The 24,381-nt window shown below is 41.9% G+C and overlaps 2 protein-coding genes across 3 annotated transcripts in view; one reads left to right on the forward strand and one right to left on the reverse strand.

Annotated features, from left to right (window-relative positions):
* Positions 1–19,977, reverse strand: part of flrt1 (fibronectin leucine rich transmembrane protein 1) — a 140,618-nt gene extending 120,641 nt beyond the window's left edge. The window contains exon 1 of the mRNA XM_018093416.2: positions 19,730–19,977. The gene's annotated coding sequence lies outside the window, so the exon portion shown is untranslated. The remainder of the gene's footprint in view (positions 1–19,729) is intronic.
* The window catches only part of macrod1 (MACRO domain containing 1), a 333,436-nt gene that overhangs the window by 283,850 nt on the left and 25,205 nt on the right, over positions 1–24,381 (forward strand). The window lies entirely within an intron of this gene.

Here is a 24,381-nt window from a genome sequence, read left to right on the forward strand (position 1 = left end):
AGAAAAGAGAAGAGCATAAATAGGAAAGTACAGGGCAAAGTGGCACAGATGAGAGAAATGGCAGAAAAACTAAATCCACTGAGAAAAGACAGAAATTGCTTGAGTGAGAGAGGTAATATAATGCATGTATGCATGACTTATAAAGGTTACATCGATACTGAGGATACAGCTGGCACTGGGTAGTAAAATGTCAAGACAGGTAGAGATGTGCTTTCTGCATGAGCTGCTCAGCGACGATGCCCTCCAACGCTGGCATTGCTCACAGTCTGTGCTTCTTCTCTGCCGCAGGCCTTTATGTCTCAGGTCTGTGCCCTTTCAACTGAAAGCCTCCAAACAGCAGCAATCTGAAATAGTGTTACTATAGTAGGGTAAGATAGTATCGTTTGTATACTGTAGTACTATATTATACAGTAGGTAGGAGAAATGAGAGATAAAGCTTAAGGCTTACTGAAATTGGAACCAATGGGACCCTAGGTAGGTTAGAGAGAGATGGGGCCCTGCCATCTTCATAGTTTTATTGGTTACATTCTCCCAGAGACACGGGAGTGTTTGGATCCCTGTTGCAGCTACAAATGATAGCCATACAATTTTAGTCCACTGTTTATCTTTTCCATGCCCTTGAAGATGACAGGGACCCTGGGCACAATCCTAGGGGGCATAATGCATTGCCCTGGTCTATAGATTCCCCATGCTGTTGCTGAGCCCTGGTACCGCCATATTCTTACAGACCAAAGTCTGAGTCCTCTAACAACAAGAACAGAGAGAAACATTGCGCCCTGTAACATGTTGGTACCTAACCCAGTCTGTTTCTGCTCAACCTCAGCATCTTCTTCTCCTATTTCATCATTTGGCCTCTGGCTGAGAAGGGATTTAGACTGCGGTTTCAGGGATTTGTTTTGAGTGAAGCACATAAACACTAAATTATACACTGAGGCCGGTGAGCACATTCTTACTGTACCTCACACACTTAGGCTGTTTAATAGCAACAAGGTGGAGTATATTAGTTTGGCCCATGTCAATATATCCCCTTCTGCTTTTATCTGCAAGTGTAATTAATTGAGTCCTAATCAATAGCTTTTTCTTTTATTGACTTCGTTCAGCTCAAGAGGTCAGTTTATATCTTACTTATTGTCCTGAATACAGAATAAGGAGCTTGGCACTGCCATTGCTCATGATGTATAGGAGGAGGCTGGTAATGTAGAGAGGCTGAATCCCTGCTTTTAATGCACCTATGGCAGTGATTTACTAGTGTGCACTCTGTAGAAAGGGAGGTGGTTAAGGGATAACGTTAAAATTACAGGGTGAGCTAGCTTTTTCCATTTACAGTTACTATATATAGTGTGCGCCCTTCTGCCTACCCCTAGCAACCCTGTTGTGAATTACCGTTTTTGCACTTAAACCTCTTTGCTAATATCAATAGATAGCCTTCTGTCATTTAGAAAAACCTACTGTTAAATAAAGCATCAGAGAGTATATGGTTCCCATATATACAGTATATATACATAATAATCATATCCACCTTAAGCACTTCTCCTATGGGAACAGTGGAACTTAACCAACCTTTCTTTATAACTGAGAGCTTCCATAACCTCTTCAGCTTAGTATATCTTCTCTGGAATTTTTTGTTTTAGTAATGTCCCTTTTAGTGGACTAAATATCCAGCTTAGCACTTAATTAAGGACTGAAATATTATGATGATGTTATAGAAAATCTCCAGAGCTCCTAGGCAACAAAATCCCCTTGAGAGGCACACGTGGGCCCAAGAATCCCAGCTGGGTAGCCCACTACCTTTAGAGCAAAGACATCTACACACTGACCTGTCTATTACAAAGGATTAGGCATAGCCTATAAGTACTCACCCTTTTTCCATCCCTACAACTCCAGCTATTCCTGTATATAACTGCTTATCCCATCCCATAAGAAATCCTTGTTCTTAAGAGCTGCCCTATGTATGCCAGACCTTAAGCTTGTCCACTTCTAATACTGGAACCCTTCAGTAGTCTAGTACTGATGCCCTGAGCATCACACAAACACACAATAAACTAAACACGAGTGGAAAGCTATTGACAGTGGGTTTGAACGCCCATGTACTTTTTCATTGTAACTCACCAGACATTTTGATAAATATATTTATACCTCCCACATAATTCATATTGAAATTGTTATTTCAGTTATACTTGTGCCAGTATAATAACACAAATCCTTATTCATCTAATGCCTGGGCAGACGGAGCGCAGTGAGGAAACTAATATCATTTGCTCTATATACTGAAGCATACTAATGGCAATGGCACTGTGCAAGATACAGTGGAAGGGTTTGGAATAAAGCATCGCAAGGTAAATGGTTCTTTATTGTCACGGCTGGACTTATGAGGTAAAGTTCAATTGCAGAAACCCATGGAGCCCCATTTAGTGTTTTCCAAACTGAGGCCCCTCAGCTATTTTCTATCTATGACTCCCGGAAACCCCCCCTCCAACAATATTTTATTGTTAGGGATATAGACTGTCTAGTATGCTGTCTAGAGACTTCCTTTTATACCAACTCAACCAGGGCTGTTTCCCTGTACCTTTATGCCATGGCCATGTTGATCTGCCTACACACTGGGCTTTGGGATTTGCACTAGGCACCTCATCCATATGCTGCTATTCCAATGCAAGGACCCTATCCTCCATGCCTTACAACTGTGTCTTTCATCTTAAATGTGCAGTACTTGACAGGGCACTAATTAAATAGAGCAAGGTGCATTATTGCTTGATTACATTTTTATTGGCAGTCTAATTGAATTATTACTGGCCCCACGGGGAGCTGTAAGTTACATGGAGGGAGGAGAAATGCATGGATGGAAAGTAAGCAGAGCGTGGGTTGGAGCAAAGTCAAGGTGAAAGAGGGAGACAAACTTGTTATAAACAGAATCAAGAGGGAGAAATAAGTGTAAGCAGCTTTGCTTAAGGGAGAAATGGAGAAGGTCACACAGAAATAATCAGAATGGAATATAAAGTGGCAGTGGCTTTATATAGGAGACAATAGAGAGAGAGGCTTTGGCTGTGGGCAGACTATAGTGAGCGCAGGGTAATAGAATGGGACAGTATAATGAAAGAGAGCTGAGGCATAAGTATAGGGAAAAAAGAGAAAGGGTGAGATCCAGTGAGACATATCAGTTCCACGTTATGGTCTGTGACACTCATTGATTTACCAATCAAGAGCTAATATATCTGCAGTCCTTCATTTCCACCATTCAGAATGTGTGCGAGGAAGATCATGCTTATCACTCTAATGCTGCCACTTATCTGTCTGGCTTGATAATAGCACAATGCTCGCGTGGATTGGATTCAGTAGCGTGTGAGTGACAGGGCCCACCTCTTACTGTACAGCACCTGAGAGCTGCTAGGTGCTTATTTACAAGCAAATGGTCACTATAGTGCATCACTGTTAGAATGGTTATTTGGCTGCGGCTGTACAACGCTATAATCCTATCTCTATCTCTGTCTTGTGAGTCTGTATTAAATGTGTGTGAATAAAGGGGCCTGCACCAGATTAGTGGCAATTATAGGTCCCAGCGTTTAGTTAGGGCTGAATGGAGGCACCATTGTTAGCAACTGGCAGCTTTTGCAAATAGGAGCATGGTTATCAGTGGGGGCCAGGATAATATACTGGGCAGTTAATATGGAGCATGCCAGGTTCATATACATAGACATATAGAAAATAACATATGCAAATGGGGAAAAAGTGGCAGTTTTACACTGTTTTTGCTGGAGAGCACACGCTCTCTGGTGTTATTAACCCCTTACATGCCACGTATTGAATTCAGATCCTGCATGGCTAATTAGCCATTCATTTAGATGCATGCTGCAGACTAAACTGATTTATGTGCAGCCACGCAGCTTGCATCCAGATTAATTGCTAACTAGCCATTCAAGATGTGGATTCAATATGTGGCCAGTATTAAATGGGCGAGGTGGCAACCCTTGCCATGCCAGCTGTTGATGGCCTGTACTTGCCCCTGCATAATCAAAGGACACTGACATTTAAAGGGTTAAAGTTCTCTACAAAAACTTTAAAATTGTGGTCTGTAAAACAAAAGTATTGATTTATTGCTTTCATTTGACCAACACAACAATAACAACAAACAAGTATTCATAACCCTCAGAGATGTCTTGGGGGAGAGCAAATATGGACACACAGCGCCAGCAGTTGTAGATAGAAGTTGTAGTAGTACAAGATGCAAACAAAGCTAAGCCAAGAACATACGGGCCAACGTTGGCTACACACAGTTGGCCAAGTCTGCAGCTTATTGGCTGGTGTATGGGTCAAAATATGACCTTCCCTCCTGATATCTGTTTGGGGCTCAGTTTATAACTGTCAGGCTCAAGCCCGGACTGGCAATCATTGGATTCTGGCAAACACCATAGGGGCTGCTGTAAGATGCCATAGACAGTCACTATTTATTGGGCCTGTGGGGGCTGTTTGGGCCTCTGTGTACTTATGTCAGGGCCTATTTTGAATCCCTGTCCAGACCTGGTCAGGCTGGTGAGAAATCACATCAGGTAAGTAGCACTTCAGACTATAGACAGGTCGGCACAGACTCAACCTTGTGATGCCATCATTGTCTTGAAGACAAACCAAAGTGTGCATATTGAGAAAAGATCCTCTTTTTTGTTCTATAGCCACCATTTTATTGCCTGCACTTGATGAATTCCTGTAGGAGTACAAAGTAGCCATGCTTTGCAGTGAGTGGAGCAAATGGGAACGGTTGGAAGGGGCTGACTAGAATGGATCTGCACTGTTGCTTTTCACTTTAGAAAATATAAATACGTTTAGGCGACCTTGGCATTTGCTAGAGTTCAGTTACAGCTGGATTATATTTAATGGTTCTCAGGTACCAACTGATGTATTAGCAGTGCTGTCTCCAGGATTTAACAGTAAGTGGTATTTCCCACCACAGGTAAACATTTAGTGCTTTTTATTACACTAACAAAAGCCTTTTTATGGGATTTGAAGCTGTAATTTTTTGATGTGTTGACTTCTTGTCTGTACAGTTGATGTTCAATAAAGGTGCTAAAGTGACAAAGCCCTCAGAATGCTGCCAAGTCCACCCTATCATAAAGAATTCTTTTCACAATTGGAAAAATACACCCCTTACTCCTTATTTTAGTACTTAACCAGCTGCCATGCTTTATGGTGTCAGCAGCACCATGAGAACAGAGACTGACTCACATATCTGAGCATCGGTTAGTACAGGTGTAGGGTTTATTATTCATATTAACATTATCTTTTCATATCATATAGATTATTATATACGTTATCAGGCAATTGGTTATCTAGAAGGCTCTGAAATAAAGCAATGTTTGTGATTTGTTCCTTACAATCTAAGGTCCCTATTGCATTCACACACACACACTATTTAGTCAGAAGCCAGTTAACCTGTTTGTATGTTTTTGGAGTGTGGGAGGAAACCAGAGTACCCAGAGGAAACCCACCCAGACATGGGGAGAACATACAGATTCCTTGCAGATAGTGCCCTGAGGTGTTAAACAGCAATAGCCAATTGTTTATTAATTTTATGCCAATGTAATAATAAAACAGTACCTTGTTGGTATCATGAATCCATGTTGTTCGTTTTTTTTAATGTTTTTTTAGTAGTCTTAAGGAGAAGGAAAGGTAAAAACTAAGTAAGCTTTATCAGAAAGGTCTATGTAAATACAGCCATAAGCACTCACAGAAAAGCTGCACTGAGTCCTCTATCTAAAGAAACACAGGATTTCTTGTCTTTTTTGTTCTGTGTCAGACTTCTTGCTCTCAGAAAAATCCTTCAGGGCAAGGCACAAGTCTGCTTAGTTTGCTCCTCTCCCCCCCTCCCTTCTCCTGGATTTTTGTGGTGTGTGCTCAGAGGCCGACACCATGTACCAACCCACGCTCCACCTCCAGGATCGCACGCATGTGCACCAGTTGACTTACACCCAGAGCACAGAGCACACTCAATTTGTGCCGCCCTTGGCCCGGCCTTACCACAAATCCAGCCCTGACAGTGGCATAAATATAGAGGAAGCAGACCCCACAATGCGGCGGGTAATTAGAACACCTCTGTAGTATAATTATAGAGCAAACAGTACGATTCCTGGGACACCAGAAGGTAAAGGGATCCCAGCAGTGCACCCCCTGCGGCCCAATCTGAGGGGCCTGAGTAGGGTTGTGCCGAGCGATTGCACCCCAGCCCATCCCCCACACGGGGCGCTATGGAGACATGCAGTGTGAAGATGATAGAGAGAATGAGGATGAAAGTTTTAAGTATGCGAGTCTGGAGGCAGGGGTGGTGGACATGGAGTGAACTAGGTGCAAATCCTGTCCCCTGCTCATGTGACATCAATGAGCAGTTTCAGTATATGCTTATTAAACCCTGAAAAATAATAGCATCTGCCTAAAAAAATGCAGGAACCAGAGAGGCTAGTAGGGTGGGCTAATGGCAGCCATAAACCCTCCAATCTGACCTTGGAACAAAAGAGATGGGATTAACCCTTATTTTAGGGCCTGAGGGACCCCTGCTAACCATTCCCTAATAAATCTGTGCATTATTTAAGGATTAATCTGTAAGTATGGGTTTGAGGCAGTGCTATGTGCAATATCTATGTGAGTGGTTCTACTGTGCCTACGGGAAACATGCGCCACTGGGTGTCAGTGCTGCACTGCTCACGGGGTGCAGGTGATGTCACTTGGGCGTCTCGCTAACACAGAGACACACCTGTGCCGTGCCAGGAACATGGGTGCAGTTAACTATTGCAGTGCAACATTCCTGCAACAAAGGCCTGAATGCTACTGAACTCCAATGTGCTGTGCTGGGCTCAGTGTCAGATCTAGCAAAGGCTCTCGGCTCTTGCTTATTTGCAGGGCTGTGGCTGAGAAAGGCTTGCGTGGGATATGGGGTATATTACACGGTCTAAAATGGCTAAATTGGTAGATTGTTTTAGACTGAATTTTTGCCTCTTTTCCTCCATTGTAAATGAGAAACTTCACAGTATTTTATAATTCAGTGAAGGATGGCAGAGAGTATGTTTGACCAAAACACATGCATTCCAGGAAAACTAAACCCCCAGAATGAATAATTAACCAACAGATACTTTATATTATGTTACGTGACCTATTAAAGATTCTCATGAAACTGGAAAATATATATCAGTAAATATTGCCCTTTTACATCCTTTCTCTTGAGCCACCATTTAGTGATGGGCTGTGTGCTCCCTCAGAGATCACATGACCAGAAATAATGCAGCTATAACTGTAACAGGAAGTAGTGTGGGAGCAAAAGGCAGAACTCTGTCCATTCATTGGCTGATGGGGCCTAGCATGTATGTGTGCCTTGGCTTGTTTGTGTGTACTGTGAATCCTATGATCCCAGGAAGCGGCCCTTAATTCTTAAAATGGCAATTTTCTATTTATCAGTACCCAATAGCACATACTACTAAAAAAAGTATATATTTAGGAAAATGGTTTATTTAGATGAAGCAGGGTTTACATATGAGCTTGTTTATGCAATATATTTTTATAGAGACCTACATTGTTTGGGGGTATAGTTTTCTTTTAAAGTGATAACACGGGTTTGAATAGAGAATGTCAGGGTTTCTCTAGGAACTCTATTCTGAGGCACTCAAAGCAGGTATGGTAAGCACATATTGGGATTTAATGCCCTGGCATTTCAAGAACACGGAAACCCAAACAGCCCCCCACCAGCCCAATAAATAGTGAGTGTGTGTGGTATCTTACAGCAGCCCCTCTGGCATTTGCCTGAATCCACAGATTGTCAGTCCGAGCCTGGAGATGGTGTATTTGCTATACGTAGCCACTGCAGTCTTTGTCCAACCCAGTTTGTAGGGGCTATTTATTATAGCGCACCCTTTATTGCTTACTAAACCCTTGCTGTGCTGGATCAAAGAACCAAGAATAGGGCCTTGTTGTGGCCTGTGTGGGTGGGGGAGGACGCCTACGTGCATCTCCCACCCAGTTAGCGCCACATGTACTCAGGGCAATACTAGAAATGCCGAATGCAGTGTGCAAAATGCAAAAACATGGTTGACTGGTTTCTTACAACCGACCTATAGGCTAATATTATGCAATGTGTTTTGTGGAGAAAAGGCAAGTGCTGGCCAAGTGTGCCATTTTTAGCAAAAATCTGCCATTGTTTGGGATCAGTGTCCTCTCCATTTATGTTTTTTGCCAGCGTAGAAAATGCATTGTGAGAAGAGAAAAAGAGCCTTATTAGCTGCAATATATTCAAATTATGCTTTAGAATTCCCCCCCCCCCCCCCCCCCCAAAGCACAAGCTGAGCCACTAGCCAAAACAAACTGTATAAAAGGACAACACTTGATATTTGTTTCTTAGTTATACCAATACCACTTTATGGCAATGAAAGGATCCGGGGATTTACACTACAGGGAGGATAAAGCTGCTAATAAAGTGCTGCTTGCAGGGATCCTTAGAACATTGGTACATTTATATAGAAATGAATATTGCTTATCCAGTAGCTAGCTCTGGGGGGTAGGGGTTGTGCCATGTTACACACAGAGCATATAATCAGTTTGTGTTCCTATCAAAATGATTTGCTTTCACTTTGAAAAATTAATAAAATAATAACCTTTAAGTCAGATAAGTTTACAGAATATTTATAGGAGATTTTAGAATGCCCCCCACCCCCATTACAAAGCATGGATTCAATATTTATGTGCAGTGTTCAAACCATAGCCTAAAGGTGGCCATACATGGGACGATTGTAGCTGCCGATATAGCTCCCTTAGACCGATTCAGCAGCTTATCGGCCCATGTAGGAGCAGCAATGAGGGGCATGCCCGACCGATATCTGGCCTGAAATTGGCCAGATATCGATCGGGCAGGTTAAAAGATTTAGTCGGATCGGGGATCGCATCAGAACAGACTACGCCCATTGGTCCCGATATAATTCGATCGAATTAGCCTACATTTTCTCAATATCGCCCACACATAGGTGGGGATATCGGGAGGTCGCCAAGCGAGCGGATCTTAATGTGTATGGCCACCTTAACTGGGCAACATAAACAGTGCTGGGGGCCACTATTGTTAGAATATACTATCTGGGTGTACTCATGTTAATATACATCTCTTCTAACCATCTCGATATCATTTAATATCTGCCTGTAAGCATGCAGTAAATGGAAGTATATCATTACTTAATAAATGTTGTATGCTGCTTTTCTAAGTATCTGTGGGTCACACTGTGTGGAATAGAATGGATTCACTTACATTCTACTGTGATTGCACAGAGAACTGCAATTAAATGGGTAAAGGTCCAATTCTAGCTGCCGATATCAGTCCCTTAGACTGATTCAGCAGCTAATCGGCCCGTGTATGGGCGCTACCGACGTGCCTGCCCGACCGATATCTGGCCTGAAATCAGGCAGATCTCAATCGGGCAGATTAAAAAATCTAGTCGGATCAGGGACTGCATAGGCTTGTTGATGCGATCCCCGGACCGACTTTGCCTATACCCATCTATATAATTTGATTGTTTGGCCCCAGGGCCAAATTAGCCTGGATTCTCCCGATATCGGGAGAAGATCCACTCACTTGGCGACATTGTCAGCCATCGCCATCGGTGTATGGGCACCTTAAGTCTCCTCTCACTTTTTCATTATGGCTGTGACACACGGGGAGATAAGTCACCCGCCTGTGCCGGTGGGATGGCATTTCGGTGAGATTAGTCGCCCACAACAAGGGAGATTTGTCACGGGCAACTAATCTTCCCGTGTGTCACAGCCCTTACGCAGCAGTTGTGCCCTGCTTTATGACTGAGATTCTAGCTATCTCTATAACACTCCAGATGAAGGTTTCTGTGTGAGACCCAAACGTGGAGTAATAAACCTTGACATGAGTAACGTTGGAACTTGACCCGCCCTTCTCCCAACCAACAACCCCCTTTTACCTCTTTACTTACCATCCCCAATAAACACACAGACACCAATTCTTGGGATAAAAATGGCCGCAGAAAATTTATTAACAACAAGTGAAGTTTTAATTTAAAACATAACATAAATAACAAATGTGAAACAACATCTCAAACATAACACAAATGTTTGTATAACAAACAAATCAACTTTTAAATAGCCAAACACTGTAACAATCCAATAACTGCGCAGCGCAACTGGCGCTGCCAGCTGCCCTTCTGGCCCGGAACCAACTACCCAACAAAACTTACCTCCTAATCCACTTTCTTACCCCTGAGGTTCCAAGCATGCCAGCCCCACTTAACTATAAAACTCCCCTCCTAACCCAACCATTGTTTTCCCCCAACTTAATCACCCCGCCAACGACACTCCGCTACCTCCACCTCTATAGGGAGGGAGGGTGGGCGTTTTACTCTGCTGACTAAAATGGAGTGAGAAGCGGGAACAGTTACCCGCATTTTATACCCCTTACAAACTAACCAATCACCTGTAACTGGGAGTGGCTAAGTCTGTCCAACGCGTCTGTCATGCCCCTGCTTCCCTACGTTTTACTACGGGTCATTGGGCTACTTTCTATTTTTACATTTACATTTTGCTCACACTTCTTTAAATCCTAGGAATGCTGTCCTTGTTCCAGTATCTATATAACAGGATATCCAGACCATGGTGTTTACAAATCCCGTCTGATCTATTCATTCCATCACTGCAAGATTTGGGGCCTTTAAAAGGATTTATAGCCCAATCGGTTTGAGATAAGAGCATTTTCTAATGTGGGGAAACAATTCAACAGCAGTTATAAAATGCAATCAGCTTGTTTCACTGCCCATCAAGAAACTTTGGGCGACTTTGGAATACCGAGCGACACATATGCCATCCCACCGGCTATTTACGTGCCAGTGGGATGGCTTTCTGGGGTGATTAGTCGCCCGCGGCACCAAAGATGTATCGTGGGCGACTAATCTCACCTTGTACCAATGCCCTTATGGCTTTACTGATGTGAATGGGCAGATTGGACGCATGAGGTTGTTTGGCCCCACAGATTGACAGAACAGATCGTACAGCTCCTGAGATCACACAGAACTACCGGGATGCCACTCAAATACAGAAAAGGGGAGTTTTTTCTATTTTTTTTTTTTTACCAGCACAATCTCAAATTTTCTCAGGTCTTAAAAGATGTTTCCATTTCCTTCCTGCTGTCAAACAGCCTGAATATGAATAATGTGATGCCCCGTTTTGCTTTGCTGAAAAATTCCTGAAACCACGGAAAATTTCATAAAATGGTAACATTTCGCTGAATGCATTGGAATCAGTGGGTGTTCTTGGTTTTTTTCATGTGTGAAATTACAGGTTTTTTTAAATTCCAGTAAAACAAAATGTGTGAAAAATTGTTGCGCAAATCTGTATCAGCCAAAAAACTTCACTCATCGCTATTATTTGTGAGGTGGCCTGACATTATTCTAGAAGTGATAGCAGGAATTAGTTTTTTCATAATTCTGCCCCATAGTGTTTCACTGGGCTTTTACTGTGGAACCAGATGCTTCATGTACAGAGGACCAAATAAGTGAAATGATATTTTGCTGCTGCTGCCTAATACTGTCCATGTATTTTCTCAGTAGTCGGTGACCTATTCTACTCTTGGAAGGTTAAAATTGCACCCCAGTGGCCTTTTTTTTTACATTTACTGACAGGGGCAAGATGTAGAAAGCTGGCCAAGAGCCCCTCAGCATGATCCGGAACTCTTTGCTTTCCCAGAATGGGAATGTCACTTCTCAAGGGCTGGGTGTAAGTGCTTCGTGAGTGGGGCTGTAAGGGTTGGCATTTAGCTCCTGCACTTGTGCCCTGCCCATAGTAAATCACCAAACTGGAGTGCAAATGGACAGTGCAAGATGAACTCTACAGAGCACATGTGGAATTGCATAAGTGCTGCAGGCATAATGGAGGTGTATTTATATATACAGGTATAGGATCCATTATCCAGAATGCTCAGGACCAAGGTATTCTGGATAAGGGGTCTTTCCGTAATTTGAATCTCCTTAAGTCAATAAAAAAAATCAATAAAATGTTAATTAAACCCAACAGGATTGTTTTGGCTCCAATAAGGATTATTTATACCTTAGTTAGGATCAAGTACAAGGTGCTGTTTTATTTCTACAGAGAAAAAGGAAATCAGTTTTAAAATTCTGAATTATTTGATTAAAATGGAGTCTATGGGAGACGGGCTTTCCGTAATTCAGAGCTTTCTGGATAATGGGTTTCCTGTATACACAGGATCAGTTACGCGGAAAGTCATTATCAAGAAGGCAATGAATTATAGGAAGGCCATCTCCCAGAGACTCCATTTTAACCAACAATTTTTTTAAGAAAAAAATCTTTTTTTTTTATCTGTAATAATAAAACAGTACCTTGTGTTTGATCTTAACTAAGCTGCATGAATCCATATTGTAGGCAAAACAATCCTATTGGATTTATTTAATGTCTAAATGATTTTTAGCAGACAAAGTCTGTTGATCCAAATTACAGAAAGATCCAATATCTGTATCTGGAAAACCCCAGGATCCCAAGCATTCTGGATAATAATATATATATAGAGAGAGACACGTATCATAGTCCAACTAAGGTTAAAGTAAAAAACACAATCTGTGCCTGTACCTTTCTTGTGGAATAGTGTCACTGAAGCTTTATATAAAAAAATATATCACGCTGTCTGCTGCTGCCAATGAGTGTTAGGAACAAGGAAGCCACAGCATGCCTGCTAATGAGACAGATAACAAGAGAGAGGTGGGGAGGGGAAGGAGGCAGAAACAGAGACAGACGGGATTTAGCAGGAGCAAAAAGGTGAAAAAAGGGTTATTGGGAGGGAAAAGTGAATGTACAAAAGACATAAAGAAAAGTGGACCAGTCTATAAAATCAATAAAAGGTATTATGGAGACAAATGCCACAGATGGAACAAGATATAGAGAATCTAGATTAGATAGATGATAGATAGATAGATAGATAGATAGATAGATAGATAGATAGACAGATAGACAGACAGATAGATAGATAGATAGATAGATGATAGATAGACAGATAGATGATAGACAGATAGATAATAGACAATAGACCTTTTAGATTTGACCCTTGGTGTTACTGCTTTATAATGTGTGTCTCTATGAGCAGAATCAGAGCTCGCGCACTTCAAACTCCTTCCCCCATTGCTGTTCCCCCTACTATGGTAACAGACTCCTGGGAGGTGATCTCAGGAGGTGCTGCTCTCATAGTAACACAGCTGAGTTCTGACACAAAAGCCTGAGACCCAGGAGCTCTGTCACCCCTCGCGTGACTCTCCTCAGGGGCACCAGAGCTGCCACCAACCGCCACAGTAGGAAACTTACGGCAGCGTAAAAAAAAAATCCTTGAAAATAATAATACTATGCCCCTTAATGCAGTGACTGACGTAACTGATGTACAATGGTATAATAAGTGCTGCGGAATATGCCAATACAATATAAACTAATGAAAATAAATATAATAATTATAATAAAGCCAGCCAGACTAGAACATAACAGAGAAGGTGATCTTATCTCCCAAAGCCAGAAGAGTATTACAATCATTAACATTTGCGGTTATGTTACTAAATCATCCCCCAGCTGGATTAGAAACAAGGGAGCATGGCTCAGGGTACAACTAAATAAACTACCCCTGGCATAGTGACTACAAAGATCTGTTACCACTGAGAAGGCTGCCCAACCAACGGAATGCATAGATATTAGCCTTAACAGGCAGCCATGGGTAAGCCAAAGGCCATTTTGACAGACCCAAAATGTAGGCATTACAATTACATGGTTCTATTGGCCTCTGTATTCAAAGGGCCCAATACAGATGAATCCAGTGTTATATAAGTTATAGCCCTTATATTCAATGAACGTGACAGATATTGCCTTATATTTCATTGCTAATGCATTTACTCCTAATGTATTCCTATTAATTCCTAATGCCTGTTGGCTCTGTAACCACTATACACTCTATTTACTATGCACAGTAAATAAACTATTACCTAAATACTGTCCATGCATTCCTATGATGGCTGCCTTGGGCATCATCACAACCATAGTCTTGTATAGACAACACAATGTCACTTGGCTGAGGTTTATTCTGTAGGTAAGGCTACTCTGCTTTATATTCTGTTGTCCGTGCTGACACCATATACAGTATACTGAGTAACGTAACATTATGGTCCAGGGACCATTGAAGATTTGAATGGCTTTTATGGGCATTTTGCACTTGGATTTACCAGATATGCTATATAATCCAAGTGCAAAATGCCCATAAAAGCCATTCAAATCTTCAATGGTCCCTGGACCATAATGTTACGTTACTCAGTATACTGTATATATATATATATATATATATATATATATATACACAGACCACATAAAAGGTTATGTCTTCCTTGCACAACCACAAGGATCAAGCGGTCAGCATCATTATAATGTAGCTATAGCTGCTTAGATTACATGGAGGAAGTAATTAGGCTTTTAATATTTTATATCTTACAATGATGACAGTGGGTTTCACCTGTGATCTCTGTATTTTTATTATATTAATTACAATTAAACTTTTAAGTTTACTCCTCGCTTTGTGCCCGGCGCCCAGTACTTTGTGCCTGCCAGGCTTGGCTTTATTTCAGCACCGAAATCTGCCCATGTGCCTGCACCCGGGCCGGCACAGTGACTCCGGGGGCAGACAGCGAGGGCTTATTCTCAGCCTGCGTTTATCCACAGGCCAAGAATTAGCCCCCCCCCAAAAAAAAACTTTGGAGGGGCCCAGAGCACACTGGAACACTTACTGGCCATTCTTTCCCCAGGAGAGGGAATTCTCTACAGCTACAGAGAAGGCAGGCCCAGTGGCCCCTGCGCGGGGTTGCTTCCTCTATAGTTTGCCACCTCAGCCCTTTAATACTGCCCACATATCGATGGTATCAACCCTACCTGCAGTTAGAATCAGTTAACATGTGCTTACACAGTGAAAATAGCTTCTTGCAGCCCCAGGTGCACGCTGTACCCACTGCCCGGGCAAATAAATACAAAAATGATGAAAATAGCAGCACTCCGGTTGTTTTGAAAAATGTGAATCTTTACTCAAGTGCCAAAAACCTACCTGCAGTCTAACAAGAGCTCATGAGAGTTGTAGTTTTAAAACTCCTTGAAGGCTGAGGTTTACCATAGGGGTGTTCAACAAAAAGTCGTCCCACACCCAACCCTAACCCGCCCCACCCTATTTCTGAGATCACAAAGGGGGCAGAGCAGGCGCACGCCTATAGATAGAGGCTGTAGGTGGCAGAAGGGGGTATAGGAAGGTTGCACCCAGGTAGGGCAAAAGGAAGAGCACTGCCTGAACCCGCCCGCAACTGCAAATCACTAGTTTACCATACTACCTTTTACTTGCAGCACACCCTTTTATGCTTACAGGAGCCCCCCCCCCCCCATATTACTATTTGTATTTGCTTCTAAATGTATTCATCTGTGCAATATTGCCCTATCAGCAGCATAACATTCAACATGTGGCCCTTTGCGCCAAATATGAACCCCCTGACGCCCATCACTGCTCTATACATTCAGCTCAGTTGCACAGGCTCTGGGTAACCAAGGTCAGGCCAAGTGAGAAAAATACACAAAGGTGTAGTTAACACAACACTAATTATATCAGTAGTGGCGTGACAGCAGTACACAGAAGGGACCCTGCTATATATTCCTAATTACAGTGTCAGGCAAGAGATACACACAGTGCATGCAGGTGTGAGAAACGCAGCTTGTTCCCACTATCCATGATCACTCCATTGTAACAATGTCAATACAATAGCACTGGTGCGATGGTATCAAGGTGATCAAATCAATGTGATAATGGGAGTGGGAGAACAATATGCTGATGGTATCAACATCACAATTCTTATGTGAGATCACAGCGCCAGCGCCAGCTTCACCAAGTGAGATTCCTGCCTGTGATTCTAAATGAGAGTCGCCTGAATTCATGCATAATGCAGCCACTAAGGATCAGCTTGGGAATTCACACATGTTAATCCGTAATGCTGGGTCTAACATTCCACTAGAAATAATAGGTTCCGGCATGTGATGGGTGGTTGGAACAATTCTACTCCGCTGGGAGGGAAGGGTTAATAGTCACTACATTTTTGCTTTCTGGATTTCAATGCTCATCCCTGACTAGTGGGCTTGTACAGGTATATGGGATTGATTATCTAGGAAGCCATTATCTAGAAAGATCCAAAATACGGCAATACTGTTTTCTGTCTTTTTTGAATAATTTATATATATTTTTTTTTCTCTCAAATATATACAGGGATTTAAGAAAGTGCTGTTTTGCTCTTATGTAGGTGGGTGCTGGGAGTTGTAGTTCCGTGTAATACATAGCCACAGGCAGCTAAAATGTTTGATTTGTGTTCAGTGGAAAGCATATACACACTTACATTAAACTCTATGTATAATATGCTTAGAATATGGTTTGCCTTGCAGTTAGCTGCATACTCTGTAAGCAGGTATTAAAGGGGTTGTTCACCTTTAAATTATCTTTTAGTACTTTATGTGGAAAGTGCTATTCGGAAACAATTTGCAGTGGATTAATTGATTTAATTTTTTTATTTAGCATTTTTTCAATTTGGAATTGTAGCAAAAATCTGGTTGCTAGGGTACAAATTACCCTAGCAACCAGGCATTAGCTTGAATGAGGAACTGGAATATGAATTGGAGAGGTCTGAATTGAAATATAAGTAATAAAAAGTAACAATAACATTGTAGCCCTCAAAGAGCAAATTTTTTGGCTACCCCCTTTTGAAAGCTGGAAAGAGCCAAAAGACGACAGCAAACAGTTCAATAATGGTAAAAATAAAAAACTGACACCGAAAAAGTTGATAAGAACTGGCCATTCTATAACATGCTAAAAGGTAACCATGGCCTCTGGTGCAACCACGTGTGCCACATAGCTACCAAGCACAGCCTATCCAATACACCCCACCTTAATGAATGCCCCTGGTGCCATTGAGTAACCTGCTCTATTTTTACATACACTTAGTGGTTCAACTCAAATACAGTGGGAAAAGCTGCCTGCGGGCACAAGTTACAGTCAGGGTTGGTGTAAGTAATAACTTTTATTACTTCCATAGTGATAGAGCGGCATGTATTGGTGCCATTCAGTGCTAAAGAGCTGGGATCATGTATCTGTAGCCACAGTTCTTATTGTACAGCGCTGCGGAATATGTTGGCGCTTCATAAATAACTGTTAATAATAATAATGTGCATATGGGGAGGAGAAGCACATGGAACAATGGGATCACACACTGAAACCAGAAAGTGGAAATCTGAGATACAGAAAGTAGCACTTAGCGAGGAGCTTGTGCCCCCCCCCCCCAAAGGAAGGGGCACACTGTAATACAAGTCACAGAAACAGACATATGGCTGGCTACTGAAAACACACAATGTGGCACAACAGAAAATCGTAACCCTTTGACTGCTAGTCATCATTAGACTCTCTCTCGTTTACACTTAAAGGGGCTTATTTACAAACTAGACATGAAGGTTGTTATTGTACAATCTATTATTATGGCTAGATATTGTCCCCCCTCAGTACTGGATCCTGTGCAGGTATGGGATCTGTTATCCACAAACCCATTATCCAGAAAGCTCAACATTTTAGGAGGGTCATCTCCCACAGAATCCATTTTAATCAAATAATTTAGATTTGTAAATATTGTTTCTTTTTTCTCTATAATAATAAAACAGCACCTTGTACTTGACCCTGACTAAGCTGCATGAATCCATATTGGTAGCAAAACAATCCTATTAGGTTATATTAATGTTCAAATTATTTTTTGTGTTGACTTTACCTGTGGAGATCCAAATTACAGAAGGATCCCTAATCCAGAAAACCCCAGGTGCTGTGTATTCTGCATAGCAGGTCCCATAGCTGTACCAATATTTATATTTATTTATCTAACTATTGCTAATACTGACATAACTTTCAACACCATTGCAGTTTGCTGGCCCGGTGTTCTGGAGACCCTAGCCACGTGGCCTCAGAATATATCTTTGGAACCCTATTATTAAGGCCAGGATGGAGCAATTCCCAAGTGATGCTGGCAATATTTTCTATATATATTTCTAATATATAAAATAACCAATACATTTGGAAATTATGCTAAACTATAGGCATTACCTGGAAAGAATCTGCTTTATCCCCTTCATTAGAAAAGACAATATTAGAATTAGATACATAACATCACAATGATATTAAGTGCCCGTGTTGGTGTCATGTGATGTAATATGCCAAAAAGGGGGTGATACCAGGTGAGATTGTACAGGCACAATATTCATTAGTTTCTAGCATCTATAATATCACCTTTTATAATACAGTATACCATGCTCTTTGTTAGCTGACCAATAATAAGACAGGGATTTGCTTGTGATTTCACTACCAGCTGCTATTAATTATAAAGCAATAAATAACTCTTAATTGTTCATGATAAGAGGTGGCACAATTCTGCCCATGGGCACCTTGGCACCAGGCTGTGTCTGTGTTCCTTAGCACCCATTCCTGCCTTGCTGAATTACTACATAGCAAGGATCAACAGGCAAAGCAAGTGACTGACAGCATTTTACACACCTCCACATCAATGAAAGCACCAATTTCACCAATTGCTCATTGGCTTAACATTAGCATAGCATTTCATCATGGCCTGGTTCCCCCAGTGAGAATATAGGCAACAGGTGGGCAAGTAATGCCCCATAGAAACATTTACATGGCATATTACATTTTATTAGTTACCTAAAGTGCGGTTGCAACCTGTTTAGGGACAGATTTAATGATAATTCTTATTACATTAAAGGCATAAGCCCCAACAAGTACTCTCTCACAAGCATTGGTAACTAAAGCAATATCAGGGTGATAATGTGTTGTACTGTCTGTGTGAGAAAACCATTGCGACCAACGCCAATGAAAACAAGTAACCCCCAAACGGAACAGACACCGCAGGGTATAACAAATAGCGCAATAACTGGCAAATGACTCATCATATTTATCAGCTGTATTTATATTCAACGTGGCACATCAACATACAGCCGTCTTGACAAATATGTGGTGACTGCTGATATGAACGCACAAAGGGCAGAGTGTTGCCATCTGGCAGGTGTGGATATGGGTTAACTTGACACGGCAGGGCTGATATATGCACTGGCACGCAGCCTCAATGTATGCCATAAAAAGAAAACTGTATAGTAGAGACTGTTACATCTGCTGATTGTCACACTTATGTGCTGGGTCACACAGTGACACTTCAATGAACACTGTCACACACTCAGGCATGCCTTATAGCACTGTGATATACACTTACATACAGTGCAGAATGACACCACAGATATATAGTAGGAGATCAGTGTCTATGCCCTCTGATTTATCAGCACAGAAAAGCAATACACACTCAAATAGAAAACTACACCTAGAGTTTGTATGGTGGGCACAGTAAGCCAGGTACAGGGTGGCATCCTGAAACAAATATGCACTGGCACTTATGTACGGTCAGATACCAACAGCATCACAGGCACGTAGATACATATGTATATTATATACACACAGATACAGTCTGGCAAAACCCCAGATCCACACACTGGCACTAGGGCACTTGTTCTGCACTTTAATGCCAACAGATACAATGTCTTCTCCCCTTTCTGAAGCCAAGCCCCCCAAGTGCCCCCTCTTGCCCCAGTCTGCACTCACCTGCTTCCTGCAGCCTGTCAATCCAAAGGGCAAAGTTTTGGGATATCTGGAGGCTTATCCAGCCAAGGAAAGCAAGGCCAGGGCAGAAGCCAGTGCAGTGTCTCCCCCAAGAGTGGGTCAGGGAGACCCCAAAAGCTTCCTTCTCCCCAGGGGCTAGAGATGCTGCTAGAGATGCTAATGGAGATGAGGGGCAGCAAGCGATCACTGTGGTACTGCTGCTGGAAGAGGGGAGGGGCAGGGAGGAGAGCGATGGAGTGAAGGGAGGAAGGAGGGAAAGAGGAGGAGGGAAGAGGAGACTGAGGCAAGCAGAGATAGGGAAATGAGAGAAGGATGGTGCCAGAAAAAGGTGGAAGATTAGAAGGAGAAAGGGCTACTAAAGAAGAACGAATCAAGGAAAGTTATGCAGTGGGATGATGTGACTAGGTGGGATTGGCAGGTTGAGGGTTAAATAAGGACTCTTTTTAACCTGTTTGTTGCTAAGAGAGTCATCAAGGGACTTGCTGTGCTAGTGACAAAGTGAAGTGTATGCAGAGATTTTGTTTGTGTCTAATAGTTTCTGGTATAGGATTAGTATATTTGTTGCTCTGGTTTGGAGGAATATAGCAAACATGTCTTTAGCCTTAACTTCAGCCATCTCACGGATATTAGATCCCAATCATTGCTTAGCTCCAAATACTCTATATACTATGTCCTGGATAACTTAAAATCTTCATACACATTTAGTGGCTATTGTCAGTCTATCAGTCTATCATCTATCTATCTATCTATCATCTATCTATCTATCTATCTATCTATCTATCATTGTCGCCTGTTCAGCTGTCAGATTAGTATGCCCCTAGTTACTATCTCAGTGATAGCATCAGATAACCTGTACCACTGCTAGCAGTACCCACTGTGTGTGTGGCTTCCTATGAATACTTAAATAGAAAGTCCCGTGGCTTTGTTAAAAGACCTAGTGATTTGATTGAGAGCAGTGCCAGTTATGAAAATTGCCTCAGTCGGCACTTTCCCAGAGACCCTTACCCTTTAAAGAGTAGGGCTTTTATGGAATAACTATAGTTATGCATTATTTTTTAGAATTTGTAAGATGTAGCAAACATTTATGTTAATGCATATGCTATCTACCCAGAGGCTAGCTATAATATTCTAATACCCTTCACTTGGGATCTAATGTGTATTTTAATTGGACAGAGGCGGCTGCATTGGGCACGTTCCCTGCTAATCCAAGTGTTATTCCCTTTGTAATGTTGGGTGTGTTTTTAGCTGGGTGCACGAAAAATGCATTCAAACCTCAAATATAGTGTTTGCTAACTGGGTCTAGAACAGGAGAATACATATCCGACATGTCTTCTCTCTCTGTAAAGGTTAAAGTTGTTGTTTGCCTTTGCCAATGCCATTTAGACCTTGGCTGGCAGTCTATAGATTGTGGCAAATGCCAGAGGGGCTGCTGTAAGATGCCATAGACAGTCACTATTTACTGGGCCCGTGGGAAGACTGTTTGGGCCTCCATGTACTTGAAATCCCAGTCTGGACCTGATGCCATTTCAGGTTCTGTCAGTTCCAATCACATCCCCAGACAGAGCAGTGGTCTCCAGGCCAGAATTTCTATTGATACTAAAAATGCTACAAGGAAATAAAAAAAAAAATTAAAGACCCATGCTAACCTGCTCAGTAATTGTGTAAGCCCTGTATACTTATACGTGGCAACCTATTTGCATTTTGTGTATGTGTGATCACCTCCTACCAGGCATAATAAGGATCTCAATGAGTGTGGCACAGTTGTGTTACTGTCACCTGAGTTCCTTTGCTTTACGGCTATGACTGTGACCCTAGCATGGCAGATCAGCATTACACTCATTACTCCCAAACACCTGCACACATATTTAAGTAATAATATCCATACAGGGTTACTGGTGGCACTTTCCCTTCATGTGAATGAGATATGAGATCTGTAGTGGGCAGTGGCATTTTCATTAAGTGGCATTGATCAAAGCTCCACATATGCCATTTCCATATATGCACACTGAAAGAATTGTTAGAAACACCTCTATAAAAGCCATAAAACGCCCTGCAAGTGTATAATTATAGATATAGATATAAATGTATGGGATCAAAGCTTAAGTCTTTGCTTATTTGCATTCATTCACATGAGTGGGAGCTGCCATATTCATTGCTTCTATAGAAGCATTCTCCTTAGACACTGAAGAACATTGCCATAGATTATGCAGTTCAGTTAATGTCTCACAAATAGAATATTTTCAGGGTTATTTGATACACTGCTGCTTCTTCCACAAGCAGAACCATCTATTCTTCTGTATGAACACCTTTAGCCCTCATTTGCCTAATCCATATTGCAATGCACTATTGAGTATGTAGGTGCTTTACAAATGCAACATAAAAGGAAATAAGAGAGGAAGGGTTGGAGGAGCAGATTTTAAGTTCATTTATATATTAACATAGGTTATTCAGTTCTATTCTAGGATTTCTCAAACAGTTCTGGAGGTTTTTTTTTGCCCATTCGACCAATCAGGGGGGAGAAATAGGAGGCGCAGGAAAGGGATACATGGGTTTGACAGAAGCCCTGGGCGTTCCTTCCCAGTGTATAATGACAAAGCTGTAGGGATTAACTGGGGATCAGGAATAAACTTATTAAGCGTCTGTGACCCAGAGTTTATCCCCATCCTGCATGTATTATGAAGGAATGAAGCCACTCCTGCCCAAATCTCACGCCCTGCCCAAACTTTCCTTTGTGGCTCAGCCTTTCTGATCCCTCCAGTCCCTGAAGAGAGAGGGGCGAGAAGCAGGGAAAATCTCATGAAAGCTCTTGGTGAAATGGATGGTGTTTAAGATAAGGAACTCACGATAAAAAATGACATTAGTTATTGCACTGCCATTGCCAACAAGAATTATTTATACCGATTGTGATTAATAGGTACAGGTCAGTAACCGGTGTTTCCCTTTAATAAATGGCAAGTGCTTAGGGCTTATATATTATGTTGGTGATAGAGCAAGTTAATGTGCCTAGTACCAAGGAGGAGGAAGGTCCTAAACACACTTTGGGGTTTTCAGGGGGGTTTTTTCTAAATAATTTGTATAGTCTAGAAATGTCTAGAAATGTCTAACAACTTCTCATTTTCTTCTGATGTCCCCAGTATCGGTCTGTCCCACTGGGATATCAGGAAAGCTGACAGTGGGCCTAGGTATCAGTGGTACCTCCTGCTCATCCAGCCATTTGCCTTGTATGATTAACAATGGCCATTATTCTTTGCTATATGAGAAAAAAATAGATGAAATGAGGGAGAGAATAGATGATAGTATGTAAAAAAAAAAGTTAGTGAACAGAGAAGGAAAGATAGTCTAGAGAATATCCTGTGGACTAATGTTTTCTGATACCCCCCCCAGCTATTATATAGTACAGATAGATGCCTTGTAAATCACTGATAGATAGGAAAGTAAATTAGATGGCTAAATAGCTATGGTATAGAGAGGCATAGATATTATTAGATAGATAGATAGATAGATAGATAGATAGATAGGAGAGACAAGAAAAGAATACATCTAGAGAGATGGACAGACAGATAACAGAAGAATATCTCGATAGATAGGTAGATGTACAGATTTATAGGTTGATACGTATGTGATAGGTGGAGAACCATCTCTAATGTTTATATAAAACCATTTTCCCCCAAGGTGATTCCGAGGGCCCAGGGCAGATACACTTATTGCCCTACCCTATAACCAGCCCTGGTGTCTGTGTATGGATGAATGTTGTTAGGACTCCTGCTAACTCTGCCTCATCATAAGGCAATTAGCATAAACAAATGCTAGTTAAATCTCAGCTCATCATTAGGCAAGCTCTGCGCTGATCATCCCCACATCATGTTTGTTGTTGTTGTTATTTAAATGCTGCATTTGTACCAAACAGCCAGCCTGGGACAGCGACACCATGATTATAGATATCCTGCGGCACGGAGCAGCTGCACCACCAAACACAAAGGCATTGGCTGATCCCAAGTGTCCCATTGGGATAGGGGGAGCCGCTCTACAGAGCTTCTGAGCCATTTAGAAAAACATCTACATCTGGAGGGTATGGTGGCAACTTTGGACTTTCCACTTTGCATCAACCAATTATTACTCGCTAATTACCACTTATTTGAAAGGGAAATTAACTCCCAAATAGTGCCGAGGTTGAGTGAATAAGGTGCCTTCTACTGGAAAATAAAGGATATTAGAAATGACTAAGGAGTTCTGTGGCCATATAAAAGCAAAAGGTTAAGGGCCAACCCCCCACCCCACAAGTACCACTTCTCAATGTAACCACCATAATCTTCTTTCACTGTTCTATAGCATTCATCTCCAGTGTCTACCCTATCTATAAATGCTACTGCTTTCTAGGTCATGAACATCCTAAACCGTAAGGGTTAAGACACACGGAGCTACTAGTAGCAGCTACTTATCACGGCTACTAAATGCCAGAAAATACCCTGCCATAGACAATATGACAGGGAATGATCAGCATTGTCTATTTTAGTAGCCACAACAAATAGCTCTGTGTGTCTTCACCTTAAACCTTCACTAACTTGGTCCTCTCCAGGTTAAACATCTCTTCTGCATAAAAGGCATTCACTTGCCAGGGCCAATCCTCCTTAGCA

The sequence above is a fragment of the Xenopus tropicalis genome, chromosome 4 (assembly GCF_000004195.4).
Source record: "Xenopus tropicalis strain Nigerian chromosome 4, UCB_Xtro_10.0, whole genome shotgun sequence".
Classification (NCBI taxonomy): Eukaryota; Metazoa; Chordata; class Amphibia; order Anura; family Pipidae; genus Xenopus; species Xenopus tropicalis.